Genomic DNA, 25296 nt, shown 5'->3' with positions numbered 1-25296 from the left:
AGGAAGTCACAGGTAGGCAGACGTAAAGCTGGAAGTTCAGCTTAATCCAAAAGCCTGCCTGACGATGAGTGAACGGTGCTCAAGAGCTGACGGTCATGTAAAGTTCAACGCCTGAACAGGGACTTGAACCCTGGACCCTCAGATTAAAAGTCTGATGCTCTACCGACTGAGCTATCCAGGCTACATTTAGCCTTGCTCTGTGATTCAGAACATGTCCAGATATTCTTGACCTCTGACATGGGAAGCATTTGACAGTCTTGACACAAAAAGGTCCACATGTTCTGGTGTGGTCACGAATAACCCACATTCTGGTCTTTCTTCACTCATGAATAACGGCCAGCCAGAACTCATGTAAAAGCCTTCATCCATTAGCATAACATCGCTGTCCCTGATGGTCTAGTGGCTAGGATTCGGCGCTCTCACCACCGCGGCCCGGGTTCGATTCCCGGTCAGGGAAAACAGAAAACTTTTTGCTCATCATGACATTAAAGGCAGTAATATCCTGGAAAAAAAGAAGCTTCCTTCGAACCGGATTTGAACCGGTGGCCTAAGGATTGCTGCTTTAACCTCTACAGTCCTCCGCTCTACCATCTGAGCTACCGAAGGATTCTGACGCACATGCAGCATAGATCCAGAAACAAGGACGTTGACAAAGATACCAGTTCGGTTGTGGCTTTTTCAACTCTTTAAGGTCCACCAAAGAGGAAACCTCACACTGTACCAGTTGGACATGTAGAGCTACCAACACGTATGTCTGTTAACAACATTGGCATGCGTACTGCATTTTGGACACGTGGATGGTAAAAGGCCACGGGTTGGTCCCACCAATGGTTAGAACAATTTGAATTGCTTTTTGAGAAAATCTATTGTGATGTCACATAGAGAGAGAGAGAAAGGAAAGGCTGAGTGGCTTTAATTGTTGTTTTTTTTTTCATCATTAACAAGGACATAGACAAAATAATTAATGACAAGGAAGTCACAGGTAGGCAGATGTAAAGCTGGAAGTTCAGCTTAATCCAAAAGTCTGCCTGACGATGAGTGAACGGTGCTCAAGAGCTGACGGTCATGTAAAGTTCAACGCCTGATCAGGGACTTGAACCCTGGACCCTCAGATTAAAAGTCTGATGCTCTACCGACTGAGCTATCCAGGCTACGTTTAGCCTTGCTCTGTGATTCAGAACATGTCCAGATATTCTTGACCTCTGACATGGGAAGCATTTGACAGTCTTGACACAAAAAGGTCCACATGTTCTGGTGTGGTCACGAATAACCCACATTCTGGTCTTTCTTCACTCATGAATAACGGCCAGCCAGAACTCATGTAAAAGCCTTCATCCATTAGCATAACATCGCTGTCCCTGATGGTCTAGTGGCTAGGATTCGGCGCTCTCACCGCCGCGGCCCGGGTTCGATTCCCGGTCAGGGAAAACAGAAAACTTTTTGCTCATCATGACATTAAAGGCAGTAATATCCTGGAAAAAAAGAAGCTTCCTTCGAACCGGATTTGAACCGGTGGCCTAAGGATTGCTGCTTTAACCTCTACAGTCCTCCGCTCTACCATCTGAGCTACCGAAGGATTCTGACGCACATGCAGCATAGATCCAGAAACAAGGACGTTGACAAAGATACCAGTTCGGTTGTGGCTTTTTCAACTCTTTAAGGTCCACCAAAGAGGAAACCTCACACTGTACCAGTTGGACATGTAGAGCTACCAACACGTATGTCTGTTAACAACATTGGCATGCGTACTGCATTTTGGACACGTGGATGGTAAAAGGCCACGGGTTGGTCCCACCAATGGTTAGAACAATTTGAATTGCTTTTTGAGAAAATCTATTGTGATGTCACATAGAGAGAGAGAGAAAGGAAAGGCTGAGTGGCTTTAATTGTTGTTTTTTTTGTCATCATTAACAAGGACATAGACAAAATAATTAATGACAAGGAAGTCACAGGTAGGCAGACGTAAAGCTGGAAGTTCAGCTTAATCCAAAAGCCTGCCTGACGATGAGTGAACGGTGCTCAAGAGCTGACGGTCATGTAAAGTTCAACGCCTGAACAGGGACTTGAACCCTGGACCCTCAGATTAAAAGTCTGATGCTCTACCGACTGAGCTATCCAGGCTACATTTAGCCTTGCTCTGTGATTCAGAACATGTCCAGATATTCTTGACCTCTGACATGGGAAGCATTTGACAGTCTTGACACAAAAAGGTCCACATGTTCTGGTGTGGTCACGAATAACCCACATTCTGGTCTTTCTTCACTCATGAATAACGGCCAGCCAGAACTCATGTAAAAGCCTTCATCCATTAGCATAACATCGCTGTCCCTGATGGTCTAGTGGCTAGGATTCGGCGCTCTCACCACCGCGGCCCGGGTTCGATTCCCGGTCAGGGAAAACAGAAAACTTTTTGCTCATCATGACATTAAAGGCAGTAATATCCTGGAAAAAAAGAAGCTTCCTTCGAACCGGATTTGAACCGGTGGCCTAAGGATTGCTGCTTTAACCTCTACAGTCCTCCGCTCTACCATCTGAGCTACCGAAGGATTCTGACGCACATGCAGCATAGATCCAGAAACAAGGACGTTGACAAAGATACCAGTTCGGTTGTGGCTTTTTCAACTCTTTAAGGTCCACCAAAGAGGAAACCTCACACTGTACCAGTTGGACATGTAGAGCTACCAACACGTATGTCTGTTAACAACATTGGCATGCGTACTGCATTTTGGACACGTGGATGGTAAAAGGCCACGGGTTGGTCCCACCAATGGTTAGAACAATTTGAATTGCTTTTTGAGAAAATCTATTGTGATGTCACATAGAGAGAGAGAGAAAGGAAAGGCTGAGTGGCTTTAATTGTTGTTTTTTTTTGTCATCATTAACAAGGACATAGACAAAATAATTAATGACAAGGAAGTCACAGGTAGGCAGACGTAAAGCTGGAAGTTCAGCTTAATCCAAAAGCCTGCCTGACGATGAGTGAACGGTGCTCAAGAGCTGACGGTCATGTAAAGTTCAACGCCTGAACAGGGACTTGAACCCTGGACCCTCAGATTAAAAGTCTGATGCTCTACCGACTGAGCTATCCAGGCTACATTTAGCCTTGCTCTGTGATTCAGAACATGTCCAGATATTCTTGACCTCTGACATGGGAAGCATTTGACAGTCTTGACACAAAAAGGTCCACATGTTCTGGTGTGGTCACGAATAACCCACATTCTGGTCTTTCTTCACTCATGAATAACGGCCAGCCAGAACTCATGTAAAAGCCTTCATCCATTAGCGTAACATCGCTGTCCCTGATGGTCTAGTGGCTAGGATTCGGCGCTCTCACCACCGCGGCCCGGGTTCGATTCCCGGTCAGGGAAAACAGAAAACTTTTTGCTCATCATGACATTAAAGGCAGTAATATCCTGGAAAAAAAGAAGCTTCCTTCGAACCGGATTTGAACCGGTGGCCTAAGGATTGCTGCTTTAACCTCTACAGTCCTCCGCTCTACCATCTGAGCTACCGAAGGATTCTGACGCACATGCAGCATAGATCCAGAAACAAGGACGTTGACAAAGATACCAGTTCGGTTGTGGCTTTTTCAACTCTTTAAGGTCCACCAAAGAGGAAACCTCACACTGTACCAGTTGGACATGTAGAGCTACCAACACGTATGTCTGTTAACAACATTGGCATGCGTACTGCATTTTGGACACGTGGATGGTAAAAGGCCACAGGTTGGTCCCACCAATGGTTAGAACAATTTGAATTGCTTTTTGAGAAAATCTATTGTGATGTCACATAGAGAGAGAGAGAGAAAGGAAAGGCTGAGTGGCTTTAATTGGTGTTTTTTTTTCATCATTAACAAGGACATAGACAAAATAATTAATGACAAGGAAGTCACAGGTAGGCAGATGTAAAGCTGGAAGTTCAGCTTAATCCAAAAGTCTGCCTGACGATGAGTGAACGGTGCTCAAGAGCTGACGGTCATGTAAAGTTCAACGCCTGAACAGGGACTTGAACCCTGGACCCTCAGATTAAAAGTCTGATGCTCTACCGACTGAGCTATCCAGGCTACATTTAGCCTTGCTCTGTGATTCAGAACATGTCCAGATATTCTTGACCTCTGACATGGGAAGCATTTGACAGTCTTGACACAAAAAGGTCCACATGTTCTGGTGTGGTCACGAATAACCCACATTCTGGTCTTTCTTCACTCATGAATAACGGCCAGCCAGAACTCATGTAAAAGCCTTCATCCATTAGCATAACATCGCTGTCCCTGATGGTCTAGTGGCTAGGATTCGGCGCTCTCACCACCGCGGCCCGGATTCGATTCCCGGTCAGGGAAAACAGAAAACTTTTTGCTCATCATGACATTAAAGGCAGTAATATCCTGGAAAAAAAGAAGCTTCCTTCGAACCGGATTTGAACCGGTGGCCTAAGGATTGCTGCTTTAACCTCTACAGTCCTCCGCTCTACCATCTGAGCTACCGAAGGATTCTGACGCACATGCAGCATAGATCCAGAAACAAGGACGTTGACAAAGATACCAGTTCGGTTGTGGCTTTTTCAACTCTTTAAGGTCCACCAAAGAGGAAACCTCACACTGTACCAGTTGGACATGTAGAGCTACCAACACGTATGTCTGTTAACAACATTGGCATGCGTACTGCATTTTGGACACGTGGATGGTAAAAGGCCACGGGTTGGTCCCACCAATGGTTAGAACAATTTGAATTGCTTTTTGAGAAAATCTATTGTGATGTCACATAGAGAGAGAGAGAAAGGAAAGGCTGAGTGGCTTTAATTGTTGTTTTTTTTTTCATCATTAACAAGGACATAGACAAAATAATTAATGACAAGGAAGTCACAGGTAGGCAGATGTAAAGCTGGAAGTTCAGCTTAATCCAAAAGTCTGCCTGACGATGAGTGAACGGTGCTCAAGAGCTGACGGTCATGTAAAGTTCAACGCCTGATCAGGGACTTGAACCCTGGACCCTCAGATTAAAAGTCTGATGCTCTACCGACTGAGCTATCCAGGCTACGTTTAGCCTTGCTCTGTGATTCAGAACATGTCCAGATATTCTTGACCTCTGACATGGGAAGCATTTGACAGTCTTGACACAAAAAGGTCCACATGTTCTGGTGTGGTCACGAATAACCCACATTCTGGTCTTTCTTCACTCATGAATAACGGCCAGCCAGAACTCATGTAAAAGCCTTCATCCATTAGCATAACATCGCTGTCCCTGATGGTCTAGTGGCTAGGATTCGGCGCTCTCACCGCCGCGGCCCGGGTTCGATTCCCGGTCAGGGAAAACAGAAAACTTTTTGCTCATCATGACATTAAAGGCAGTAATATCCTGGAAAAAAAGAAGCTTCCTTCGAACCGGATTTGAACCGGTGGCCTAAGGATTGCTGCTTTAACCTCTACAGTCCTCCGCTCTACCATCTGAGCTACCGAAGGATTCTGACGCACATGCAGCATAGATCCAGAAACAAGGACGTTGACAAAGATACCAGTTCGGTTGTGGCTTTTTCAACTCTTTAAGGTCCACCAAAGAGGAAACCTCACACTGTACCAGTTGGACATGTAGAGCTACCAACACGTATGTCTGTTAACAACATTGGCATGCGTACTGCATTTTGGACACGTGGATGGTAAAAGGCCACGGGTTGGTCCCACCAATGGTTAGAACAATTTGAATTGCTTTTTGAGAAAATCTATTGTGATGTCACATAGAGAGAGAGAGAAAGGAAAGGCTGAGTGGCTTTAATTGTTGTTTTTTTTGTCATCATTAACAAGGACATAGACAAAATAATTAATGACAAGGAAGTCACAGGTAGGCAGACGTAAAGCTGGAAGTTCAGCTTAATCCAAAAGCCTGCCTGACGATGAGTGAACGGTGCTCAAGAGCTGACGGTCATGTAAAGTTCAACGCCTGAACAGGGACTTGAACCCTGGACCCTCAGATTAAAAGTCTGATGCTCTACCGACTGAGCTATCCAGGCTACATTTAGCCTTGCTCTGTGATTCAGAACATGTCCAGATATTCTTGACCTCTGACATGGGAAGCATTTGACAGTCTTGACACAAAAAGGTCCACATGTTCTGGTGTGGTCACGAATAACCCACATTCTGGTCTTTCTTCACTCATGAATAACGGCCAGCCAGAACTCATGTAAAAGCCTTCATCCATTAGCATAACATCGCTGTCCCTGATGGTCTAGTGGCTAGGATTCGGCGCTCTCACCACCGCGGCCCGGGTTCGATTCCCGGTCAGGGAAAACAGAAAACTTTTTGCTCATCATGACATTAAAGGCAGTAATATCCTGGAAAAAAAGAAGCTTCCTTCGAACCGGATTTGAACCGGTGGCCTAAGGATTGCTGCTTTAACCTCTACAGTCCTCCGCTCTACCATCTGAGCTACCGAAGGATTCTGACGCACATGCAGCATAGATCCAGAAACAAGGACGTTGACAAAGATACCAGTTCGGTTGTGGCTTTTTCAACTCTTTAAGGTCCACCAAAGAGGAAACCTCACACTGTACCAGTTGGACATGTAGAGCTACCAACACGTATGTCTGTTAACAACATTGGCATGCGTACTGCATTTTGGACACGTGGATGGTAAAAGGCCACGGGTTGGTCCCACCAATGGTTAGAACAATTTGAATTGCTTTTTGAGAAAATCTATTGTGATGTCACATAGAGAGAGAGAGAAAGGAAAGGCTGAGTGGCTTTAATTGTTGTTTTTTTTTGTCATCATTAACAAGGACATAGACAAAATAATTAATGACAAGGAAGTCACAGGTAGGCAGACGTAAAGCTGGAAGTTCAGCTTAATCCAAAAGCCTGCCTGACGATGAGTGAACGGTGCTCAAGAGCTGACGGTCATGTAAAGTTCAACGCCTGAACAGGGACTTGAACCCTGGACCCTCAGATTAAAAGTCTGATGCTCTACCGACTGAGCTATCCAGGCTACATTTAGCCTTGCTCTGTGATTCAGAACATGTCCAGATATTCTTGACCTCTGACATGGGAAGCATTTGACAGTCTTGACACAAAAAGGTCCACATGTTCTGGTGTGGTCACGAATAACCCACATTCTGGTCTTTCTTCACTCATGAATAACGGCCAGCCAGAACTCATGTAAAAGCCTTCATCCATTAGCGTAACATCGCTGTCCCTGATGGTCTAGTGGCTAGGATTCGGCGCTCTCACCACCGCGGCCCGGGTTCGATTCCCGGTCAGGGAAAACAGAAAACTTTTTGCTCATCATGACATTAAAGGCAGTAATATCCTGGAAAAAAAGAAGCTTCCTTCGAACCGGATTTGAACCGGTGGCCTAAGGATTGCTGCTTTAACCTCTACAGTCCTCCGCTCTACCATCTGAGCTACCGAAGGATTCTGACGCACATGCAGCATAGATCCAGAAACAAGGACGTTGACAAAGATACCAGTTCGGTTGTGGCTTTTTCAACTCTTTAAGGTCCACCAAAGAGGAAACCTCACACTGTACCAGTTGGACATGTAGAGCTACCAACACGTATGTCTGTTAACAACATTGGCATGCGTACTGCATTTTGGACACGTGGATGGTAAAAGGCCACAGGTTGGTCCCACCAATGGTTAGAACAATTTGAATTGCTTTTTGAGAAAATCTATTGTGATGTCACATAGAGAGAGAGAGAGAAAGGAAAGGCTGAGTGGCTTTAATTGGTGTTTTTTTTTCATCATTAACAAGGACATAGACAAAATAATTAATGACAAGGAAGTCACAGGTAGGCAGATGTAAAGCTGGAAGTTCAGCTTAATCCAAAAGTCTGCCTGACGATGAGTGAACGGTGCTCAAGAGCTGACGGTCATGTAAAGTTCAACGCCTGAACAGGGACTTGAACCCTGGACCCTCAGATTAAAAGTCTGATGCTCTACCGACTGAGCTATCCAGGCTACGTTTAGCCTTGCTCTGTGATTCAGAACATGTCCAGATATTCTTGACCTCTGACATGGGAAGCATTTGACAGTCTTGACACAAAAAGGTCCACATGTTCTGGTGTGGTCACGAATAACCCACATTCTGGTCTTTCTTCACTCATGAATAACGGCCAGCCAGAACTCATGTAAAAGCCTTCATCCATTAGCATAACATCGCTGTCCCTGATGGTCTAGTGGCTAGGATTCGGCGCTCTCACCGCCGCGGCCCGGGTTCGATTCCCGGTCAGGGAAAACAGAAAACTTTTTGCTCATCATGACATTAAAGGCAGTAATATCCTGGAAAAAAAGAAGCTTCCTTCGAACCGGATTTGAACCGGTGGCCTAAGGATTGCTGCTTTAACCTCTACAGTCCTCCGCTCTACCATCTGAGCTACCGAAGGATTCTGACGCACATGCAGCATAGATCCAGAAACAAGGACGTTGACAAAGATACCAGTTCGGTTGTGGCTTTTTCAACTCTTTAAGGTCCACCAAAGAGGAAACCTCACACTGTACCAGTTGGACATGTAGAGCTACCAACACGTATGTCTGTTAACAACATTGGCATGCGTACTGCATTTTGGACACGTGGATGGTAAAAGGCCACGGGTTGGTCCCACCAATGGTTAGAACAATTTGAATTGCTTTTTGAGAAAATCTATTGTGATGTCACATAGAGAGAGAGAGAAAGGAAAGGCTGAGTGGCTTTAATTGTTGTTTTTTTTGTCATCATTAACAAGGACATAGACAAAATAATTAATGACAAGGAAGTCACAGGTAGGCAGACGTAAAGCTGGAAGTTCAGCTTAATCCAAAAGCCTGCCTGACGATGAGTGAACGGTGCTCAAGAGCTGACGGTCATGTAAAGTTCAACGCCTGAACAGGGACTTGAACCCTGGACCCTCAGATTAAAAGTCTGATGCTCTACCGACTGAGCTATCCAGGCTACATTTAGCCTTGCTCTGTGATTCAGAACATGTCCAGATATTCTTGACCTCTGACATGGGAAGCATTTGACAGTCTTGACACAAAAAGGTCCACATGTTCTGGTGTGGTCACGAATAACCCACATTCTGGTCTTTCTTCACTCATGAATAACGGCCAGCCAGAACTCATGTAAAAGCCTTCATCCATTAGCATAACATCGCTGTCCCTGATGGTCTAGTGGCTAGGATTCGGCGCTCTCACCACCGCGGCCCGGGTTCGATTCCCGGTCAGGGAAAACAGAAAACTTTTTGCTCATCATGACATTAAAGGCAGTAATATCCTGGAAAAAAAGAAGCTTCCTTCGAACCGGATTTGAACCGGTGGCCTAAGGATTGCTGCTTTAACCTCTACAGTCCTCCGCTCTACCATCTGAGCTACCGAAGGATTCTGACGCGCATGCAGCATAGATCCAGAAACAAGGACGTTGACAAAGATACCAGTTCGGTTGTGGCTTTTTCAACTCTTTAAGGTCCACCAAAGAGGAAACCTCACACTGTACCAGTTGGACATGTAGAGCTACCAACACGTATGTCTGTTAACAACATTGGCATGCGTACTGCATTTTGGACACGTGGATGGTAAAAGGCCACGGGTTGGTCCCACCAATGGTTAGAACAATTTGAATTGCTTTTTGAGAAAATCTATTGTGATGTCACATAGAGAGAGAGAGAAAGGAAAGGCTGAGTGGCTTTAATTGTTGTTTTTTTTTCATCATTAACAAGGACATAGACAAAATAATTAATGACAAGGAAGTCACAGGTAGGCAGATGTAAAGCTGGAAGTTCAGCTTAATCCAAAAGTCTGCCTGACGATGAGTGAACGGTGCTCAAGAGCTGACGGTCATGTAAAGTTCAACGCCTGAACAGGGACTTGAACCCTGGACCCTCAGATTAAAAGTCTGATGCTCTACCGACTGAGCTATCCAGGCTACGTTTAGCCTTGCTCTGTGATTCAGAACATGTCCAGATATTCTTGACCTCTGACATGGGAAGCATTTGACAGTCTTGACACAAAAAGGTCCACATGTTCTGGTGTGGTCACGAATAACCCACATTCTGGTCTTTCTTCACTCATGAATAACGGCCAGCCAGAACTCATGTAAAAGCCTTCATCCATTAGCATAACATCGCTGTCCCTGATGGTCTAGTGGCTAGGATTCGGCGCTCTCACCGCCGCGGCCCGGGTTCGATTCCCGGTCAGGGAAAACAGAAAACTTTTTGCTCATCATGACATTAAAGGCAGTAATATCCTGGAAAAAAAGAAGCTTCCTTCGAACCGGATTTGAACCGGTGGCCTAAGGATTGCTGCTTTAACCTCTACAGTCCTCCGCTCTACCATCTGAGCTACCGAAGGATTCTGACGCACATGCAGCATAGATCCAGAAACAAGGACGTTGACAAAGATACCAGTTCGGTTGTGGCTTTTTCAACTCTTTAAGGTCCACCAAAGAGGAAACCTCACACTGTACCAGTTGGACATGTAGAGCTACCAACACGTATGTCTGTTAACAACATTGGCATGCGTACTGCATTTTGGACACGTGGATGGTAAAAGGCCACGGGTTGGTCCCACCAATGGTTAGAACAATTTGAATTGCTTTTTGAGAAAATCTATTGTGATGTCACATAGAGAGAGAGAGAAAGGAAAGGCTGAGTGGCTTTAATTGTTGTTTTTTTTGTCATCATTAACAAGGACATAGACAAAATAATTAATGACAAGGAAGTCACAGGTAGGCAGACGTAAAGCTGGAAGTTCAGCTTAATCCAAAAGCCTGCCTGACGATGAGTGAACGGTGCTCAAGAGCTGACGGTCATGTAAAGTTCAACGCCTGAACAGGGACTTGAACCCTGGACCCTCAGATTAAAAGTCTGATGCTCTACCGACTGAGCTATCCAGGCTACATTTAGCCTTGCTCTGTGATTCAGAACATGTCCAGATATTCTTGACCTCTGACATGGGAAGCATTTGACAGTCTTGACACAAAAAGGTCCACATGTTCTGGTGTGGTCACGAATAACCCACATTCTGGTCTTTCTTCACTCATGAATAACGGCCAGCCAGAACTCATGTAAAAGCCTTCATCCATTAGCATAACATCGCTGTCCCTGATGGTCTAGTGGCTAGCATTCGGCGCTCTCACCACCGCGGCCCGGGTTCGATTCCCGGTCAGGGAAAACAGAAAACTTTTTGCTCATCATGACATTAAAGGCAGTAATATCCTGGAAAAAAAGAAGCTTCCTTCGAACCGGATTTGAACCGGTGGCCTAAGGATTGCTGCTTTAACCTCTACAGTCCTCCGCTCTACCATCTGAGCTACCGAAGGATTCTGACGCACATGCAGCATAGATCCAGAAACAAGGACGTTGACAAAGATACCAGTTCGGTTGTGGCTTTTTCAACTCTTTAAGGTCCACCAAAGAGGAAACCTCACACTGTACCAGTTGGACATGTAGAGCTACCAACACGTATGTCTGTTAACAACATTGGCATGCGTACTGCATTTTGGACACGTGGATGGTAAAAGGCCACGGGTTGGTCCCACCAATGGTTAGAACAATTTGAATTGCTTTTTGAGAAAATCTATTGTGATGTCACATAGAGAGAGAGAGAAAGGAAAGGCTGAGTGGCTTTAATTGTTGTTTTTTTTGTCATCATTAACAAGGACATAGACAAAATAATTAATGACAAGGAAGTCACAGGTAGGCAGACGTAAAGCTGGAAGTTCAGCTTAATCCAAAAGCCTGCCTGACGATGAGTGAACGGTGCTCAAGAGCTGACGGTCATGTAAAGTTCAACGCCTGAACAGGGACTTGAACCCTGGACCCTCAGATTAAAAGTCTGATGCTCTACCGACTGAGCTATCCAGGCTACATTTAGCCTTGCTCTGTGATTCAGAACATGTCCAGATATTCTTGACCTCTGACATGGGAAGCATTTGACAGTCTTGACACAAAAAGGTCCACATGTTCTGGTGTGGTCACGAATAACCCACATTCTGGTCTTTCTTCACTCATGAATAACGGCCAGCCAGAACTCATGTAAAAGCCTTCATCCATTAGCGTAACATCGCTGTCCCTGATGGTCTAGTGGCTAGGATTCGGCGCTCTCACCACCGCGGCCCGGGTTCGATTCCCGGTCAGGGAAAACAGAAAACTTTTTGCTCATCATGACATTAAAGGCAGTAATATCCTGGAAAAAAAGAAGCTTCCTTCGAACCGGATTTGAACCGGTGGCCTAAGGATTGCTGCTTTAACCTCTACAGTCCTCCGCTCTACCATCTGAGCTACCGAAGGATTCTGACGCACATGCAGCATAGATCCAGAAACAAGGACGTTGACAAAGATACCAGTTCGGTTGTGGCTTTTTCAACTCTTTAAGGTCCACCAAAGAGGAAACCTCACACTGTACCAGTTGGACATGTAGAGCTACCAACACGTATGTCTGTTAACAACATTGGCATGCGTACTGCATTTTGGACACGTGGATGGTAAAAGGCCACAGGTTGGTCCCACCAATGGTTAGAACAATTTGAATTGCTTTTTGAGAAAATCTATTGTGATGTCACATAGAGAGAGAGAGAGAAAGGAAAGGCTGAGTGGCTTTAATTGGTGTTTTTTTTTCATCATTAACAAGGACATAGACAAAATAATTAATGACAAGGAAGTCACAGGTAGGCAGATGTAAAGCTGGAAGTTCAGCTTAATCCAAAAGTCTGCCTGACGATGAGTGAACGGTGCTCAAGAGCTGACGGTCATGTAAAGTTCAACGCCTGAACAGGGACTTGAACCCTGGACCCTCAGATTAAAAGTCTGATGCTCTACCGACTGAGCTATCCAGGCTACGTTTAGCCTTGCTCTGTGATTCAGAACATGTCCAGATATTCTTGACCTCTGACATGGGAAGCATTTGACAGTCTTGACACAAAAAGGTCCACATGTTCTGGTGTGGTCACGAATAACCCACATTCTGGTCTTTCTTCACTCATGAATAACGGCCAGCCAGAACTCATGTAAAAGCCTTCATCCATTAGCATAACATCGCTGTCCCTGATGGTCTAGTGGCTAGGATTCGGCGCTCTCACCGCCGCGGCCCGGGTTCGATTCCCGGTCAGGGAAAACAGAAAACTTTTTGCTCATCATGACATTAAAGGCAGTAATATCCTGGAAAAAAAGAAGCTTCCTTCGAACCGGATTTGAACCGGTGGCCTAAGGATTGCTGCTTTAACCTCTACAGTCCTCCGCTCTACCATCTGAGCTACCGAAGGATTCTGACGCACATGCAGCATAGATCCAGAAACAAGGACGTTGACAAAGATACCAGTTCGGTTGTGGCTTTTTCAACTCTTTAAGGTCCACCAAAGAGGAAACCTCACACTGTACCAGTTGGACATGTAGAGCTACCAACACGTATGTCTGTTAACAACATTGGCATGCGTACTGCATTTTGGACACGTGGATGGTAAAAGGCCACGGGTTGGTCCCACCAATGGTTAGAACAATTTGAATTGCTTTTTGAGAAAATCTATTGTGATGTCACATAGAGAGAGAGAGAGAAAGGAAAGGCTGAGTGGCTTTAATTGGTGTTTTTTTTTTCATCATTAACAAGGACATAGACAAAATAATTAATGACAAGGAAGTCACAGGTAGGCAGATGTAAAGCTGGAAGTTCAGCTTAATCCAAAAGTCTGCCTGACGATGAGTGAACGGTGCTCAAGAGCTGACGGTCATGTAAAGTTCAACGCCTGAACAGGGACTTGAACCCTGGACCCTCAGATTAAAAGTCTGATGCTCTACCGACTGAGCTATCCAGGCTACGTTTAGCCTTGCTCTGTGATTCAGAACATGTCCAGATATTCTTGACCTCTGACATGGGAAGCATTTGACAGTCTTGACACAAAAAGGTCCACATGTTCTGGTGTGGTCACGAATAACCCACATTCTGGTCTTTCTTCACTCATGAATAACGGCCAGCCAGAACTCATGTAAAAGCCTTCATCCATTAGCATAACATCGCTGTCCCTGATGGTCTAGTGGCTAGGATTCGGCGCTCTCACCGCCGCGGCCAGGGTTCGATTCCCGGTCAGGGAAAACAGAAAACTTTTTGCTCATCATGACATTAAAGGCAGTAATATCCTGGAAAAAAAGAAGCTTCCTTCGAAACGGATTTGAACCGGTGGCCTAAGGATTGCTGCTTTAACCTCTACAGTCCTCCGCTCTACCATCTGAGCTACCGAAGGATTCTGACGCACATGCAGCATAGATCCAGAAACAAGGACGTTGACAAAGATACCAGTTCGGTTGTGGCTTTTTCAACTCTTTAAGGTCCACCAAAGAGGAAACCTCACACTGTACCAGTTGGACATGTAGAGCTACCAACACGTATGTCTGTTAACAACATTGGCATGCGTACTGCATTTTGGACACGTGGATGGTAAAAGGCCACGGGTTGGTCCCACCAATGGTTAGAACAATTTGAATTGCTTTTTGAGAAAATCTATTGTGATGTCACATAGAGAGAGAGAGAAAGGAAAGGCTGAGTGGCTTTAATTGGTGTTTTTTTTTTCATCATTAACAAGGACATAGACAAAATAATTAATGACAAGGAAGTCACAGGTAGGCAGATGTAAAGCTGGAAGTTCAGCTTAATCCAAAAGTCTGCCTGACGATGAGTGAACGGTGCTCAAGAGCTGACGGTCATGTAAAGTTCAACGCCTGAACAGGGACTTGAACCCTGGACCCTCAGATTAAAAGTCTGATGCTCTACCGACTGAGCTATCCAGGCTACGTTTAGCCTTGCTCTGTGATTCAGAACATGTCCAGATATTCTTGACCTCTGACATGGGAAGCATTTGACAGTCTTGACACAAAAAGGTCCACATGTTCTGGTGTGGTCACGAATAACCCACATTCTGGTCTTTCTTCACTCATGAATAACGGCCAGCCAGAACTCATGTAAAAGCCTTCATCCATTAGCATAACATCGCTGTCCCTGATGGTCTAGTGGCTAGGATTCGGCGCTCTCACCGCCGCGGCCCGGGTTCGATTCCCGGTCAGGGAAAACAGAAAACTTTTTGCTCATCATGACATTAAAGGCAGTAATATCCTGGAAAAAAAGAAGCTTCCTTCGAACCGGATTTGAACCGGTGGCCTAAGGATTGCTGCTTTAACCTCTACAGTCCTCCGCTCTACCATCTGAGCTACCGAAGGATTCTGACGCACATGCAGCATAGATCCAGAAACAAGGACGTTGACAAAGATACCAGTTCGGTTGTGGCTTTTTCAACTCTTTAAGGTCCACCAAAGAGGAAACCTCACACTGTACCAGTTGGACATGTAGAGCTACCAACACGTATGTCTGTTAACAACATTGGCATGCGTACTGCATTTTGGACACGTGGATGGTAAAAGGCCACGGGTTGGTCCCACCAATGGTTAGAACAATTTGAATTGCTTTTTGAGAAAATCTATTGTGATGTCACATAGAGAGAGAGAGAAAGGAAAGGCTGAGTGGCTTTAATTGGTGTTTTTTTTTTCATCATTAACAAGGACATAGACAAAATAATTAATGACAAGGAAGTCACAGGTAGGCAGATGTAAAGCTGGAAGTTCAGCTTAATCCAAAAGTCTGCCTGACGATGAGTGAACGGTGCTCAAGAGCTGACGGTCATGTAAAGTTCAACGCCTGAACAGGGACTTGAACCCTGGACCCTCAGATTAAAAGTCTGATGCTCTACCGACTGAGCTATCCAGGCTACGTTTAGCCTTGCTCTGTGATTCAGAACATGTCCAGATATTCTTGACCTCTGACATGGGAAGCATTTGACAGTCTTGACACAAAAAGGTCCACATGTTCTGGTGTGGTCACGAATAACCCACATTCTGGTCTTTCTTCACTCATGAATAACGGCCAGCCAGAACTCATGAAAAAGCCTTCATTCATTAGCATAACATAGCTGTCCCTGATGGTCTAGTGGCTAGGATTCGGCGCTCTCACTGCCGCGGCCCGGGTTCGATTCCCGGTCAGGGAAAACAGAAAACTTTTTGCTCATCATGACATTAAGGGCAGTAATATCCTGGAAAAAAAGAAGCTTCCTTCGAACCGGATTTGAACCGGTCGCCTAAGGATTGCTGCTTTAACCTCTACAGTCCTCCGCTCTACCATCTGAGCTACCGAAGGATTCTGACGCACATGCAGCATAGATCCAGAAACAAGGACGTTGACAAAGATACCAGTTCGGTTGTGGCTTTTTCAACTCTTTAAGGTCCACCAAAGAGGAAACCTCACACTGTACCAGTTGGACATGTAGAGCTACCAACACGTATGTCTGTTAACAACATTGGCATGCGTACTGCATTTTGGACACGTGGATGGTAAAAGGCCACGGGTTGGTCCCACCAATGGTTAGAACAATTTGAATTGCTTTTTGAGAAAATCTATTGTGATGTCACATAGAGAGAGAGAGAAAGGAAAGGCTGAGTGGCTTTAATTGTTTTTTTTGTCATCATTAACAAGGACATAGACAAAATAATTAATGACAAGGAAGTCACAGGTAGGCAGATGTAAAGCTGGAAGTTCAGCTTAATCCAAAAGTCTGCCTGACGATGAGTGAACGGTGCTCAAGAGCTGACGGTCATGTAAAGTTCAACGCCTGAACAGGGACTTGAACCATGGACCCTCAGATTAAAAGTCTGATGCTCTACCGACTGAGCTATCCAGGCTATGTTTAGCCTTGCTCTGTGATTCAGAACATGTCCAGATATTCTTGACCTCTGACATGGGAAGCATTTGACAGTCTTGACACAAAAAGGTCCACATGTTCTGGTGTGGTCACGAATAACCCACATTCTGGTCTTTCTTCACTCATGAATAACGGCCAGCCAGAACTCATGTAAAAGCCTTCATCCATTAGCATAACATCGCTGTCCCTGATGGTCTAGTGGCTAGGATTCGGCGCTCTCACCGCCGCGGCCCGGGTTCGATTCCCGGTCAGGGAAAACAGAAAACTTTTTGCTCATCATGACATTAAAGGCAGTAATATCCTGGAAAAAAAGAAGCTTCCTTCGAACCGGATTTGAACCGGTGGCCTAAGGATTGCTGCTTTAACCTCTACAGTCCTCCGCTCTACCATCTGAGCTACCGAAGGATTCTGATGCACATGCAGCATAGATCCAGAAACAAGGACGTTGACAAAGATACCAGTTCGGTTGTGGCTTTTTCAACTCTTTAAGGTCCACCAAAGAGGAAACCTCACACTGTACCAGTTGGACATGTAGAGCTACCAACACGTATGTCTGTTAACAACATTGGCATGCGTACTGCATTTTGGACACGTGGATGGTAAAAGGCCACGGGTTGGTCCCACCAATGGTTAGAACAATTTGAATTGCTTTTTGAGAAAATCTATTGTGATGTCACATAGAGAGAGAGAGAAAGGAAAGGCTGAGTGGCTTTAATTGTTGTTTTTTTTGTCATCATTAACAAGGACATAGACAAAATAATTAATGACAAGGAAGTCACAGGTAGGCAGATGTAAAGCTGGAAGTTCAGCTTAATCCAAAAGTCTGCCTGACGATGAGTGAACGGTGCTCAAGAGCTGACGGTCATGTAAAGTTCAACGCCTGAACAGGGACTTGAACCCTGGACCCTCAGATTAAAAGTCTGATGCTCTACCGACTGAGCTATCCAGGCTACGTTTAGCCTTGCTCTGTGATTCAGAACATGTCCAGATATTCTTGACCTCTGACATGGGAAGCATTTGACAGTCTTGACACAAAAAGGTCCACATGTTCTGGTGTGGTCACGAATAACCCACATTCTGGTCTTTCTTCACTCATGAATAACGGCCAGCCAGAACTCATGTAAAAGCCTTCATCCATTAGCATAACATCGCTGTCCCTGATGGTCTAGTGGCTAGGATTCGGCGCTCTCACCGCCGCGGCCCGGGTTCGATTCCCGGTCAGGGAAAACAGAAAACTTTTTGCTCATCATGACATTAAAGGCAGTAATATCCTGGAAAAAAAGAAGCTTCCTTCGAACCGGATTTGAACCGGTGGCCTAAGGATTGCTGCTTTAACCTCTACAGTCCTCCGCTCTACCATCTGAGCTACCGAAGGATTCTGACGCACATGCAGCATAGATCCAGAAACAAGGACGTTGACAAAGATACCAGTTCGGTTGTGGCTTTTTCAACTCTTTAAGGTCCACCAAAGAGGAAACCTCACACTGTACCAGTTGGACATGTAGAGCTACCAACACGTATGTCTGTTAACAACATTGGCATGCGTACTGCATTTTGGACACGTGGATGGTAAAAGGCCACGGGTTGGTCCCACCAATGGTTAGAACAATTTGAATTGCTTTTTGAGAAAATCTATTGTGATGTCACATAGAGAGAGAGAGAAAGGAAAGGCTGAGTGGCTTTAATTGTTGTTTTTTTTGTCATCATTAACAAGGACATAGACAAAATAATTAATGACAAGGAAGTCACAGGTAGGCAGACGTAAAGCTGGAAGTTCAGCTTAATCCAAAAGCCTGCCTGACGATGAGTGAACGGTGCTCAAGAGCTGACGGTCATGTAAAGTTCAACGCCTGAACAGGGACTTGAACCCTGGACCCTCAGATTAAAAGTCTGATGCTCTACCGACTGAGCTATCCAGGCTACGTTTAGCCTTGCTCTGTGATTCAGAACATGTCCAGATATTCTTGACCTCTGACATGGGAAGCATTTGACAGTCTTGACACAAAAAGGTCCACATGTTCTGGTGTGGTCACGAATAACCCACATTCTGGTCTTTCTTCACTCATGAATAACGGCCAGCCAGAACTCATGTAAAAGCCTTCATCCATTAGCATAACATCGCTGTCCCTGATGGTCTAGTGGCTAGGATTCGGCGCTCTCACCGCCGCGGCCCGGGTTCGATTCCCGGTCAGGGAAAACAGAAAACTTTTTGCTCATCATGACATTAAAGGCAGTAATATCCTGGAAAAAAAGAAGCTTCCTTCGAACCGGATTTGAACCGGTGGCCTAAGGATTGCTGCTTTAACCTCTACAGTCCTCCGCTCTACCATCTGAGCTACCGAAGGATTCTGACGCACATGCAGCATAGATCCAGAAACAAGGACGTTGACAAAGATACCAGTTCGGTTGTGGCTTTTTCAACTCTTTAAGGTCCACCAAAGAGGAAACCTCACACTGTACCAGTTGGACATGTAGAGCTACCAACACGTATGTCTGTTAACAACATTGGCATGCGTACTGCATTTTGGACACGTGGATGGTAAAAGGCCACGGGTTGGTCCCACCAATGGTTAGAACAATTTGAATTGCTTTTTGAGAAAATCTATTGTGATGTCACATAGAGAGAGAGAGAAAGGAAAGGCTGAGTGGCTTTAATTGGTGTTTTTTTTTTCATCATTAACAAGGACATAGACAAAATAATTAATGACAAGGAAGTCACAGGTAGGCAGATGTAAAGCTGGAAGTTCAGCTTAATCCAAAAGTCTGCCTGACGATGAGTGAACGGTGCTCAAGAGCTGACGGTCATGTAAAGTTCAACGCCTGAACAGGGACTTGAACCCTGGACCCTCAGATTAAAAGTCTGATGCTCTACCGACTGAGCTATCCAGGCTACGTTTAGCCTTGCTCTGTGATTCAGAACATGTCCAGATATTCTTGACCTCTGACATGGGAAGCATTTGACAGTCTTGACACAAAAAGGTCCACATGTTCTGGTGTGGTCACGAATAACCCACATTCTGGTCTTTCTTCACTCATGAATAACGGCCAGCCAGAACTCATGTAAAAGCCTTCATCCATTAGCATAACATCGCTGTCCCTGATGGTCTAGTGGCTAGGATTCGGCGCTCTCACCGCCGCGGCCCGGGTTCGATTCCCGGTCAGGGAAAACAGAAAACTTTTTGCTCATCATGACATTAAAGGCAGTAATATCCTGGAAAAAAAGAAGCTTCCTTCGAACCGGATTTGAACCGGTGGCCTAAGGATTGCTGCTTTAACCTCTACAGTCCTCCGCTCTACCATCTGAGCTACCGAAGGATTCTGACACACATGCAGCATAGATCCAGAAACAAGGACGTTGACAAAGATACCAGTTCGGTTGTGGCTTTTTCAACTCTTTAAGGTCCACCAAAGAGGAAACCTCACACTGTACCAGTTGGACATGTAGAGCTACCAACACGTATGTCTGTTAACAACATTGGCATGCGTACTGCATTTTGGACACGTGGATGGTAAAAGGCCACGGGTTGGTCCCACCAATGGTTAGAACAATTTGAATTGCTTTTTGAGAAAATCTATTGTGATGTCACATAGAGAGAGAGAGAAAGGAAAGGCTGAGTGGCTTTAATTGTTGTTTTTTTTGTCATCATTAACAAGGACATAGACAAAATAATTAATGACAAGGAAGTCACAGGTAGGCAGACGTAAAGCTGGAAGTTCAGCTTAATCCAAAAGCCTGCCTGACGATGAGTGAACGGTGCTCAAGAGCTGACGGTCATGTAAAGTTCAACGCCTGAACAGGGACTTGAACCCTGGACCCTCAGATTAAAAGTCTGATGCTCTACCGACTGAGCTATCCAGGCTACATTTAGCCTTGCTCTGTGATTCAGAACATGTCCAGATATTCTTGACCTCTGACATGGGAAGCATTTGACAGTCTTGACACAAAAAGGTCCACATGTTCTGGTGTGGTCACGAATAACCCACATTCTGGTCTTTCTTCACTCATGAATAACGGCCAGCCAGAACTCATGTAAAAGCCTTCATCCATTAGCATAACATCGCTGTCCCTGATGGTCTAGTGGCTAGGATTCGGCGCTCTCACCACCGCGGCCCGGGTTCGATTCCCGGTCAGGGAAAACAGAAAACTTTTTGCTCATCATGACATTAAAGGCAGTAATATCCTGGAAAAAAAGAAGCTTCCTTCGAACCGGATTTGAACCGGTGGCCTAAGGATTGCTGCTTTAACCTCTACAGTCCTCCGCTCTACCATCTGAGCTACCGAAGGATTCTGACGCACATGCAGCATAGATCCAGAAACAAGGACGTTGACAAAGATACCAGTTCGGTTGTGGCTTTTTCAACTCTTTAAGGTCCACCAAAAAGGAAACCTCACACTGTACCAGTTGGACATGTAGAGCTACCAACACGTATGTCTGTTAACAACATTGGCATGCGTACTGCATTTTGGACACGTGGATGGTAAAAGGCCACAGGTTGGTCCCACCAATGGTTAGAACAATTTGAATTGCTTTTTGAGAAAATCTATTGTGATGTCACATAGAGAGAGAGAGAAAGGAAAGGCTGAGTGGCTTTAATTGTTTTTTTTGTCATCATTAACAAGGACATAGACAAAATAATTAATGACAAGGAAGTCACAGGTAGGCAGATGTAAAGCTGGAAGTTCAGCTTAATCCAAAAGTCTGCCTGACGATGAGTGAACGGTGCTCAAGAGCTGACGGTCATGTAAAGTTCAACGCCTGAACAGGGACTTGAACCCTGGACCCTCAGATTAAAAGTCTGATGCTCTACCGACTGAGCTATCCAGGCTACGTTTAGCCTTGCTCTGTGATTCAGAACATGTCCAGATATTCTTGACCTCTGACATGGGAAGCATTTGACAGTCTTGACACAAAAAGGTCCACATGTTCTGGTGTGGTCACGAATAACCCACATTCTGGTCTTTCTTCACTCATGAATAACGGCCAGCCAGAACTCATGTAAAGGCCTTCATCCATTAGCATAACATCGCTGTCCCTGATGGTCTAGTGGCTAGGATTCGGCGCTCTCACCGCCGCGGCCCGGGTTCGATTCCCGGTCAGGGAAAACAGAAAACTTTTTGCTCATCATGACATTAAAGGCAGTAATATCCTGGAAAAAAAAGAAGCTTCCTTCGAACCGAATTTGAACCGGTGGCCTAAGGATTGCTGCTTTAACCTCTACAGTCCTCCGCTCTACCATCTGAGCTACCGAAGGATTCTGACGCACATGCAGCATAGATCCAGAAACAAGGACGTTGACAAAGATACCAGTTCGGTTGTGGCTTTTTCAACTCTTTAAGGTCCACCAAAGAGGAAACCTCACACTGTACCAGTTGGACATGTAGAGCTACCAACACGTATGTCTGTTAACAACATTGGCATGCGTACTGCATTTTGGACACGTGGATGGTAAAAGGCCACGGGTTGGTCCCACCAATGGTTAGAACAATTTGAATTGCTTTTTGAGAAAATCTATTGTGATGTCACATAGAGAGAGAGAGAAAGGAAAGGCTGAGTGGCTTTAATTGGTGTTTTTTTTTTCATCATTAACAAGGACATAGACAAAATAATTAATGACAAGGAAATCACAGGTAGGCAGATGTAAAGCTGGAAGTTCAGCTTAATCCAAAAGTCTGCCTGACGATGAGTGAACGGTGCTCAAGAGCTGACGGTCATGTAAAGTTCAACGCCTGAACAGGGACTTGAACCCTGGACCCTCAGATTAAAAGTCTGATGCTCTACCGACTGAGCTATCCAGGCTACGTTTAGTCTTGCTCTGTGATTCAGAACATGTCCAGATATTCTTGACCTCTGACATGGGAAGCATTTGACAGTCTTGACACAAAAAGGTCCACATGTTCTGGTGTGGTCACGAATAACCCACATTCTGGTCTTTCTTCACTCATGAATAACGGCCAGCCAGAACTCATGTAAAAGCCTTCATCCATTAGCATAACATCGCTGTCCCTGATGGTCTAGTGGCTAGGATTCGGCGCTCTCACCGCCGCGGCCCGGGTTCGATTCCCGGTCAGGGAAAACAGAAAACTTTTTGCTCATCATGACATTAAAGGCAGTAATATCCTGGAAAAAAAGAAGCTTCCTTCGAACCGGATTTGAACCGGTGGCCTAAGGATTGCTGCTTTAACCTCTACAGTCCTCCGCTCTACCATCTGAGCTACCGAAGGATTCTGACGCACATGCAGCATAGATCCAGAAACAAGGACGTTGACAAAGATACCAGTTCGGTTGTGGCTTTTTCAACTCTTTAAGGTCCACCAAAGAGGAAACCTCACACTGTACCAGTTGGACATGTAGAGCTACCAACACGTATGTCTGTTAACAACATTGGCATGCGTACTGCATTTTGGACACGTGGATGGTAAAAGGCCACGGGTTGGTCCCACCAATGGTTAGAACAATTTGAATTGCTTTTTGAGAAAATCTATTGTGATGTCACATAGAGAGAGAGAGAAAGGAAAGGCTGAGTGGCTTTAATTGGTTTTTTTTTTCATCATTAACAAGGACATAGACAAAATAATTAATGACAAGGAAGTCACAGGTAGGCAGATGTAAAGCTGGAAGTTCAGCTTAATCCAAAAGTCTGCCTGACGATGAGTGAACGGTGCTCAAGAGCTGACGGTCATGTAAAGTTCAACGCCTGAACAGGGACTTGAACCCTGGACCCTCAGATTAAAAGTCTGATGCTCTACCGACTGAGCTATCCAGGCTACGTTTAGCCTTGCTCTGTGATTCAGAACATGTCCAGATATTCTTGACCTCTGACATGGGAAGCATTTGACAGTCTTGACACAAAAAGGTCCACATGTTCTGGTGTGGTCACGAATAACCCACATTCTGGTCTTTCTTCACTCATGAATAACGGCCAGCCAGAACTCATGTAAAAGCCTTCATCCATTAGCATAACATCGCTGTCCCTGATGGTCTAGTGGCTAGGATTCGGCGCTCTCACCGCCGCGGCCCGGGTTCGATTCCCGGTCAGGGAAAACAGAAAACTTTTTGCTCATCATGACATTAAAGGCAGTAATATCCTGGAAAAAAAGAAGCTTCCTTCGAACCGGATTTGAACCGGTGGCCTAAGGATTGCTGCTTTAACCTCTACAGTCCTCCGCTCTACCATCTGAGCTACCGAAGGATTCTGACGCACATGCAGCATAGATCCAGAAACAAGGACGTTGACAAAGATACCAGTTCGGTTGTGGCTTTTTCAACTCTTTAAGGTCCACCAAAGAGGAAACCTCACACTGTACCAGTTGGACATGTAGAGCTACCAACACGTATGTCTGTTAACAACATTGGCATGCGTACTGCATTTTGGACACGTGGATGGTAAAAGGCCACGGGTTGGTCCCACCAATGGTTAGAACAATTTGAATTGCTTTTTGAGAAAATCTATTGTGATGTCACATAGAGAGAGAGAGAAAGGAAAGGCTGAGTGGCTTTAATTGTTTTTTTTGTCATCATTAACAAGGACATAGACAAAATAATTAATGACAAGGAAGTCACAGGTAGGCAGACGTAAAGCTGGAAGTTCAGCTTAATCCAAAAGCCTGCCTGACGATGAGTGAACGGTGCTCAAGAGCTGACGGTCATGTAAAGTTCAACGCCTGAACAGGGACTTGAACCCTGGACCCTCAGATTAAAAGTCTGATGCTCTACCGACTGAGCTATCCAGGCTACGTTTAGCCTTGCTCTGTGATTCAGAACATGTCCAGATATTCTTGACCTCTGACATGGGAAGCATTTGACAGTCTTGACACAAAAAGGTCCACATGTTCTGGTGTGGTCACGAATAACCCACATTCTGGTCTTTCTTCACTCATGAATAACGGCCAGCCAGAACTCATGTAAAAGCCTTCATCCATTAGCATAACATCGCTGTCCCTGATGGTCTAGTGGCTAGGATTCGGCGCTCTCACCGCCGCGGCCCGGGTTCGATTCCCGGTCAGGGAAAACAGAAAACTTTTTGCTCATCATGACATTAAAGGCAGTAATATCCTGGAAAAAAAGAAGCTTCCTTCGAACCGGATTTGAACCGGTGGCCTAAGGATTGCTGCTTTAACCTCTACAGTCCTCCGCTCTACCATCTGAGCTACCGAAGGATTCTGACGCACATGCAGCATAGATCCAGAAACAAGGACGTTGACAAAGATACCAGTTCGGTTGTGGCTTTTTCAACTCTTTAAGGTCCACCAAAGAGGAAACCTCACACTGTACCAGTTGGACATGTAGAGCTACCACACGTATGTCTGTTAACAACATTGGCATGCGTACTGCATTTTGGACACGTGGATGGTAAAAGGCCACGGGTTGGTCCCACCAATGGTTAGAACAATTTGAATTGCTTTTTGAGAAAATCTATTGTGATGTCACATAGAGAGAGAGAGAAAGGAAAGGCTGAGTGGCTTTAATTGGTGTTTTTTTTTTCATCATTAACAAGGACATAGACAAAATAATTAATGACAAGGAAGTCACAGGTAGGCAGATGTAAAGCTGGAAGTTCAGCTTAATCCAAAAGTCTGCCTGACGATGAGTGAACGGTGCTC

General features: G+C 45.1%; 61 non-coding genes across 61 annotated transcripts; 15 read left to right on the top strand and 46 right to left on the bottom strand.

Moving 5' to 3' along the window:
- Positions 1-108: 108 nt before the first annotated feature.
- trnak-uuu (transfer RNA lysine (anticodon UUU)) lies at positions 109-181 on the bottom strand. The gene has a single exon. It is a non-coding gene; the product is annotated as a tRNA-Lys (tRNA).
- Positions 182-519: 338 nt separating this feature from the next.
- Positions 520-606, bottom strand: trnay-gua (transfer RNA tyrosine (anticodon GUA)). The gene is given in 2 exon segments: positions 520-555; positions 570-606. It is a non-coding gene; the product is annotated as a tRNA-Tyr (tRNA).
- A 749-nt stretch (positions 607-1355) lies between these two features.
- On the top strand, positions 1356-1427 carry trnae-cuc (transfer RNA glutamic acid (anticodon CUC)). Its single transcript has one exon. It is a non-coding gene; the product is annotated as a tRNA-Glu (tRNA).
- Positions 1428-1489: 62 nt separating this feature from the next.
- On the bottom strand, positions 1490-1576 carry trnay-gua (transfer RNA tyrosine (anticodon GUA)). Its single transcript is given in 2 exon segments — positions 1490-1525; positions 1540-1576. It is a non-coding gene; the product is annotated as a tRNA-Tyr (tRNA).
- Positions 1577-2048: 472 nt separating this feature from the next.
- trnak-uuu (transfer RNA lysine (anticodon UUU)) lies at positions 2049-2121 on the bottom strand. Its single transcript has one exon. It is a non-coding gene; the product is annotated as a tRNA-Lys (tRNA).
- A 338-nt stretch (positions 2122-2459) lies between these two features.
- trnay-gua (transfer RNA tyrosine (anticodon GUA)) lies at positions 2460-2546 on the bottom strand. The gene is given in 2 exon segments: positions 2460-2495; positions 2510-2546. It is a non-coding gene; the product is annotated as a tRNA-Tyr (tRNA).
- Positions 2547-3019: 473 nt separating this feature from the next.
- On the bottom strand, positions 3020-3092 carry trnak-uuu (transfer RNA lysine (anticodon UUU)). The gene has a single exon. It is a non-coding gene; the product is annotated as a tRNA-Lys (tRNA).
- A 338-nt stretch (positions 3093-3430) lies between these two features.
- On the bottom strand, positions 3431-3517 carry trnay-gua (transfer RNA tyrosine (anticodon GUA)). The gene is given in 2 exon segments: positions 3431-3466; positions 3481-3517. It is a non-coding gene; the product is annotated as a tRNA-Tyr (tRNA).
- Positions 3518-3990: 473 nt separating this feature from the next.
- trnak-uuu (transfer RNA lysine (anticodon UUU)) lies at positions 3991-4063 on the bottom strand. The gene has a single exon. It is a non-coding gene; the product is annotated as a tRNA-Lys (tRNA).
- A 338-nt stretch (positions 4064-4401) lies between these two features.
- trnay-gua (transfer RNA tyrosine (anticodon GUA)) lies at positions 4402-4488 on the bottom strand. The gene is given in 2 exon segments: positions 4402-4437; positions 4452-4488. It is a non-coding gene; the product is annotated as a tRNA-Tyr (tRNA).
- Positions 4489-5237: 749 nt separating this feature from the next.
- trnae-cuc (transfer RNA glutamic acid (anticodon CUC)) lies at positions 5238-5309 on the top strand. The gene has a single exon. It is a non-coding gene; the product is annotated as a tRNA-Glu (tRNA).
- Positions 5310-5371: 62 nt separating this feature from the next.
- On the bottom strand, positions 5372-5458 carry trnay-gua (transfer RNA tyrosine (anticodon GUA)). The gene is given in 2 exon segments: positions 5372-5407; positions 5422-5458. It is a non-coding gene; the product is annotated as a tRNA-Tyr (tRNA).
- A 472-nt stretch (positions 5459-5930) lies between these two features.
- trnak-uuu (transfer RNA lysine (anticodon UUU)) lies at positions 5931-6003 on the bottom strand. Its single transcript has one exon. It is a non-coding gene; the product is annotated as a tRNA-Lys (tRNA).
- Positions 6004-6341: 338 nt separating this feature from the next.
- Positions 6342-6428, bottom strand: trnay-gua (transfer RNA tyrosine (anticodon GUA)). The gene is given in 2 exon segments: positions 6342-6377; positions 6392-6428. It is a non-coding gene; the product is annotated as a tRNA-Tyr (tRNA).
- Positions 6429-6901: 473 nt separating this feature from the next.
- On the bottom strand, positions 6902-6974 carry trnak-uuu (transfer RNA lysine (anticodon UUU)). The gene has a single exon. It is a non-coding gene; the product is annotated as a tRNA-Lys (tRNA).
- Positions 6975-7312: 338 nt separating this feature from the next.
- trnay-gua (transfer RNA tyrosine (anticodon GUA)) lies at positions 7313-7399 on the bottom strand. Its single transcript is given in 2 exon segments — positions 7313-7348; positions 7363-7399. It is a non-coding gene; the product is annotated as a tRNA-Tyr (tRNA).
- A 473-nt stretch (positions 7400-7872) lies between these two features.
- On the bottom strand, positions 7873-7945 carry trnak-uuu (transfer RNA lysine (anticodon UUU)). The gene has a single exon. It is a non-coding gene; the product is annotated as a tRNA-Lys (tRNA).
- Positions 7946-8149: 204 nt separating this feature from the next.
- trnae-cuc (transfer RNA glutamic acid (anticodon CUC)) lies at positions 8150-8221 on the top strand. Its single transcript has one exon. It is a non-coding gene; the product is annotated as a tRNA-Glu (tRNA).
- A 62-nt stretch (positions 8222-8283) lies between these two features.
- Positions 8284-8370, bottom strand: trnay-gua (transfer RNA tyrosine (anticodon GUA)). Its single transcript is given in 2 exon segments — positions 8284-8319; positions 8334-8370. It is a non-coding gene; the product is annotated as a tRNA-Tyr (tRNA).
- Positions 8371-8842: 472 nt separating this feature from the next.
- Positions 8843-8915, bottom strand: trnak-uuu (transfer RNA lysine (anticodon UUU)). Its single transcript has one exon. It is a non-coding gene; the product is annotated as a tRNA-Lys (tRNA).
- A 338-nt stretch (positions 8916-9253) lies between these two features.
- trnay-gua (transfer RNA tyrosine (anticodon GUA)) lies at positions 9254-9340 on the bottom strand. The gene is given in 2 exon segments: positions 9254-9289; positions 9304-9340. It is a non-coding gene; the product is annotated as a tRNA-Tyr (tRNA).
- Positions 9341-9811: 471 nt separating this feature from the next.
- Positions 9812-9884, bottom strand: trnak-uuu (transfer RNA lysine (anticodon UUU)). Its single transcript has one exon. It is a non-coding gene; the product is annotated as a tRNA-Lys (tRNA).
- Positions 9885-10088: 204 nt separating this feature from the next.
- trnae-cuc (transfer RNA glutamic acid (anticodon CUC)) lies at positions 10089-10160 on the top strand. Its single transcript has one exon. It is a non-coding gene; the product is annotated as a tRNA-Glu (tRNA).
- A 62-nt stretch (positions 10161-10222) lies between these two features.
- Positions 10223-10309, bottom strand: trnay-gua (transfer RNA tyrosine (anticodon GUA)). Its single transcript is given in 2 exon segments — positions 10223-10258; positions 10273-10309. It is a non-coding gene; the product is annotated as a tRNA-Tyr (tRNA).
- A 472-nt stretch (positions 10310-10781) lies between these two features.
- On the bottom strand, positions 10782-10854 carry trnak-uuu (transfer RNA lysine (anticodon UUU)). Its single transcript has one exon. It is a non-coding gene; the product is annotated as a tRNA-Lys (tRNA).
- A 338-nt stretch (positions 10855-11192) lies between these two features.
- Positions 11193-11279, bottom strand: trnay-gua (transfer RNA tyrosine (anticodon GUA)). The gene is given in 2 exon segments: positions 11193-11228; positions 11243-11279. It is a non-coding gene; the product is annotated as a tRNA-Tyr (tRNA).
- Positions 11280-11751: 472 nt separating this feature from the next.
- trnak-uuu (transfer RNA lysine (anticodon UUU)) lies at positions 11752-11824 on the bottom strand. Its single transcript has one exon. It is a non-coding gene; the product is annotated as a tRNA-Lys (tRNA).
- Positions 11825-12162: 338 nt separating this feature from the next.
- trnay-gua (transfer RNA tyrosine (anticodon GUA)) lies at positions 12163-12249 on the bottom strand. Its single transcript is given in 2 exon segments — positions 12163-12198; positions 12213-12249. It is a non-coding gene; the product is annotated as a tRNA-Tyr (tRNA).
- A 473-nt stretch (positions 12250-12722) lies between these two features.
- Positions 12723-12795, bottom strand: trnak-uuu (transfer RNA lysine (anticodon UUU)). The gene has a single exon. It is a non-coding gene; the product is annotated as a tRNA-Lys (tRNA).
- A 204-nt stretch (positions 12796-12999) lies between these two features.
- Positions 13000-13071, top strand: trnae-cuc (transfer RNA glutamic acid (anticodon CUC)). Its single transcript has one exon. It is a non-coding gene; the product is annotated as a tRNA-Glu (tRNA).
- A 62-nt stretch (positions 13072-13133) lies between these two features.
- trnay-gua (transfer RNA tyrosine (anticodon GUA)) lies at positions 13134-13220 on the bottom strand. Its single transcript is given in 2 exon segments — positions 13134-13169; positions 13184-13220. It is a non-coding gene; the product is annotated as a tRNA-Tyr (tRNA).
- Positions 13221-13694: 474 nt separating this feature from the next.
- Positions 13695-13767, bottom strand: trnak-uuu (transfer RNA lysine (anticodon UUU)). The gene has a single exon. It is a non-coding gene; the product is annotated as a tRNA-Lys (tRNA).
- An 897-nt stretch (positions 13768-14664) lies between these two features.
- Positions 14665-14737, bottom strand: trnak-uuu (transfer RNA lysine (anticodon UUU)). The gene has a single exon. It is a non-coding gene; the product is annotated as a tRNA-Lys (tRNA).
- A 204-nt stretch (positions 14738-14941) lies between these two features.
- trnae-cuc (transfer RNA glutamic acid (anticodon CUC)) lies at positions 14942-15013 on the top strand. Its single transcript has one exon. It is a non-coding gene; the product is annotated as a tRNA-Glu (tRNA).
- A 62-nt stretch (positions 15014-15075) lies between these two features.
- Positions 15076-15162, bottom strand: trnay-gua (transfer RNA tyrosine (anticodon GUA)). Its single transcript is given in 2 exon segments — positions 15076-15111; positions 15126-15162. It is a non-coding gene; the product is annotated as a tRNA-Tyr (tRNA).
- A 472-nt stretch (positions 15163-15634) lies between these two features.
- trnak-uuu (transfer RNA lysine (anticodon UUU)) lies at positions 15635-15707 on the bottom strand. Its single transcript has one exon. It is a non-coding gene; the product is annotated as a tRNA-Lys (tRNA).
- A 204-nt stretch (positions 15708-15911) lies between these two features.
- trnae-cuc (transfer RNA glutamic acid (anticodon CUC)) lies at positions 15912-15983 on the top strand. Its single transcript has one exon. It is a non-coding gene; the product is annotated as a tRNA-Glu (tRNA).
- An 895-nt stretch (positions 15984-16878) lies between these two features.
- On the top strand, positions 16879-16950 carry trnae-cuc (transfer RNA glutamic acid (anticodon CUC)). The gene has a single exon. It is a non-coding gene; the product is annotated as a tRNA-Glu (tRNA).
- A 62-nt stretch (positions 16951-17012) lies between these two features.
- On the bottom strand, positions 17013-17099 carry trnay-gua (transfer RNA tyrosine (anticodon GUA)). The gene is given in 2 exon segments: positions 17013-17048; positions 17063-17099. It is a non-coding gene; the product is annotated as a tRNA-Tyr (tRNA).
- Positions 17100-17571: 472 nt separating this feature from the next.
- trnak-uuu (transfer RNA lysine (anticodon UUU)) lies at positions 17572-17644 on the bottom strand. Its single transcript has one exon. It is a non-coding gene; the product is annotated as a tRNA-Lys (tRNA).
- A 204-nt stretch (positions 17645-17848) lies between these two features.
- Positions 17849-17920, top strand: trnae-cuc (transfer RNA glutamic acid (anticodon CUC)). Its single transcript has one exon. It is a non-coding gene; the product is annotated as a tRNA-Glu (tRNA).
- Positions 17921-17982: 62 nt separating this feature from the next.
- trnay-gua (transfer RNA tyrosine (anticodon GUA)) lies at positions 17983-18069 on the bottom strand. Its single transcript is given in 2 exon segments — positions 17983-18018; positions 18033-18069. It is a non-coding gene; the product is annotated as a tRNA-Tyr (tRNA).
- Positions 18070-18541: 472 nt separating this feature from the next.
- Positions 18542-18614, bottom strand: trnak-uuu (transfer RNA lysine (anticodon UUU)). Its single transcript has one exon. It is a non-coding gene; the product is annotated as a tRNA-Lys (tRNA).
- A 204-nt stretch (positions 18615-18818) lies between these two features.
- trnae-cuc (transfer RNA glutamic acid (anticodon CUC)) lies at positions 18819-18890 on the top strand. The gene has a single exon. It is a non-coding gene; the product is annotated as a tRNA-Glu (tRNA).
- Positions 18891-18952: 62 nt separating this feature from the next.
- trnay-gua (transfer RNA tyrosine (anticodon GUA)) lies at positions 18953-19039 on the bottom strand. The gene is given in 2 exon segments: positions 18953-18988; positions 19003-19039. It is a non-coding gene; the product is annotated as a tRNA-Tyr (tRNA).
- Positions 19040-19511: 472 nt separating this feature from the next.
- On the bottom strand, positions 19512-19584 carry trnak-uuu (transfer RNA lysine (anticodon UUU)). The gene has a single exon. It is a non-coding gene; the product is annotated as a tRNA-Lys (tRNA).
- A 204-nt stretch (positions 19585-19788) lies between these two features.
- On the top strand, positions 19789-19860 carry trnae-cuc (transfer RNA glutamic acid (anticodon CUC)). Its single transcript has one exon. It is a non-coding gene; the product is annotated as a tRNA-Glu (tRNA).
- Positions 19861-19922: 62 nt separating this feature from the next.
- Positions 19923-20009, bottom strand: trnay-gua (transfer RNA tyrosine (anticodon GUA)). Its single transcript is given in 2 exon segments — positions 19923-19958; positions 19973-20009. It is a non-coding gene; the product is annotated as a tRNA-Tyr (tRNA).
- Positions 20010-20481: 472 nt separating this feature from the next.
- On the bottom strand, positions 20482-20554 carry trnak-uuu (transfer RNA lysine (anticodon UUU)). Its single transcript has one exon. It is a non-coding gene; the product is annotated as a tRNA-Lys (tRNA).
- Positions 20555-20892: 338 nt separating this feature from the next.
- On the bottom strand, positions 20893-20979 carry trnay-gua (transfer RNA tyrosine (anticodon GUA)). The gene is given in 2 exon segments: positions 20893-20928; positions 20943-20979. It is a non-coding gene; the product is annotated as a tRNA-Tyr (tRNA).
- Positions 20980-21448: 469 nt separating this feature from the next.
- trnak-uuu (transfer RNA lysine (anticodon UUU)) lies at positions 21449-21521 on the bottom strand. Its single transcript has one exon. It is a non-coding gene; the product is annotated as a tRNA-Lys (tRNA).
- Positions 21522-21725: 204 nt separating this feature from the next.
- Positions 21726-21797, top strand: trnae-cuc (transfer RNA glutamic acid (anticodon CUC)). Its single transcript has one exon. It is a non-coding gene; the product is annotated as a tRNA-Glu (tRNA).
- A 622-nt stretch (positions 21798-22419) lies between these two features.
- Positions 22420-22492, bottom strand: trnak-uuu (transfer RNA lysine (anticodon UUU)). The gene has a single exon. It is a non-coding gene; the product is annotated as a tRNA-Lys (tRNA).
- Positions 22493-22696: 204 nt separating this feature from the next.
- trnae-cuc (transfer RNA glutamic acid (anticodon CUC)) lies at positions 22697-22768 on the top strand. Its single transcript has one exon. It is a non-coding gene; the product is annotated as a tRNA-Glu (tRNA).
- Positions 22769-22830: 62 nt separating this feature from the next.
- Positions 22831-22917, bottom strand: trnay-gua (transfer RNA tyrosine (anticodon GUA)). The gene is given in 2 exon segments: positions 22831-22866; positions 22881-22917. It is a non-coding gene; the product is annotated as a tRNA-Tyr (tRNA).
- Positions 22918-23387: 470 nt separating this feature from the next.
- trnak-uuu (transfer RNA lysine (anticodon UUU)) lies at positions 23388-23460 on the bottom strand. The gene has a single exon. It is a non-coding gene; the product is annotated as a tRNA-Lys (tRNA).
- A 204-nt stretch (positions 23461-23664) lies between these two features.
- On the top strand, positions 23665-23736 carry trnae-cuc (transfer RNA glutamic acid (anticodon CUC)). Its single transcript has one exon. It is a non-coding gene; the product is annotated as a tRNA-Glu (tRNA).
- Positions 23737-23798: 62 nt separating this feature from the next.
- trnay-gua (transfer RNA tyrosine (anticodon GUA)) lies at positions 23799-23885 on the bottom strand. Its single transcript is given in 2 exon segments — positions 23799-23834; positions 23849-23885. It is a non-coding gene; the product is annotated as a tRNA-Tyr (tRNA).
- A 469-nt stretch (positions 23886-24354) lies between these two features.
- trnak-uuu (transfer RNA lysine (anticodon UUU)) lies at positions 24355-24427 on the bottom strand. The gene has a single exon. It is a non-coding gene; the product is annotated as a tRNA-Lys (tRNA).
- Positions 24428-24631: 204 nt separating this feature from the next.
- On the top strand, positions 24632-24703 carry trnae-cuc (transfer RNA glutamic acid (anticodon CUC)). Its single transcript has one exon. It is a non-coding gene; the product is annotated as a tRNA-Glu (tRNA).
- A 62-nt stretch (positions 24704-24765) lies between these two features.
- On the bottom strand, positions 24766-24852 carry trnay-gua (transfer RNA tyrosine (anticodon GUA)). Its single transcript is given in 2 exon segments — positions 24766-24801; positions 24816-24852. It is a non-coding gene; the product is annotated as a tRNA-Tyr (tRNA).
- Between the last annotated feature and the right edge of the window lie 444 nt (positions 24853-25296).

This window comes from Brachyhypopomus gauderio, unplaced genomic scaffold, assembly GCF_052324685.1.
Source record: "Brachyhypopomus gauderio isolate BG-103 unplaced genomic scaffold, BGAUD_0.2 sc94, whole genome shotgun sequence".
NCBI classification, from domain to species: Eukaryota; Metazoa; Chordata; class Actinopteri; order Gymnotiformes; family Hypopomidae; genus Brachyhypopomus; species Brachyhypopomus gauderio.
Note: the sequence above shows the minus strand (reverse complement) of the source record. Positions and strands in the feature narration are given on the sequence as shown.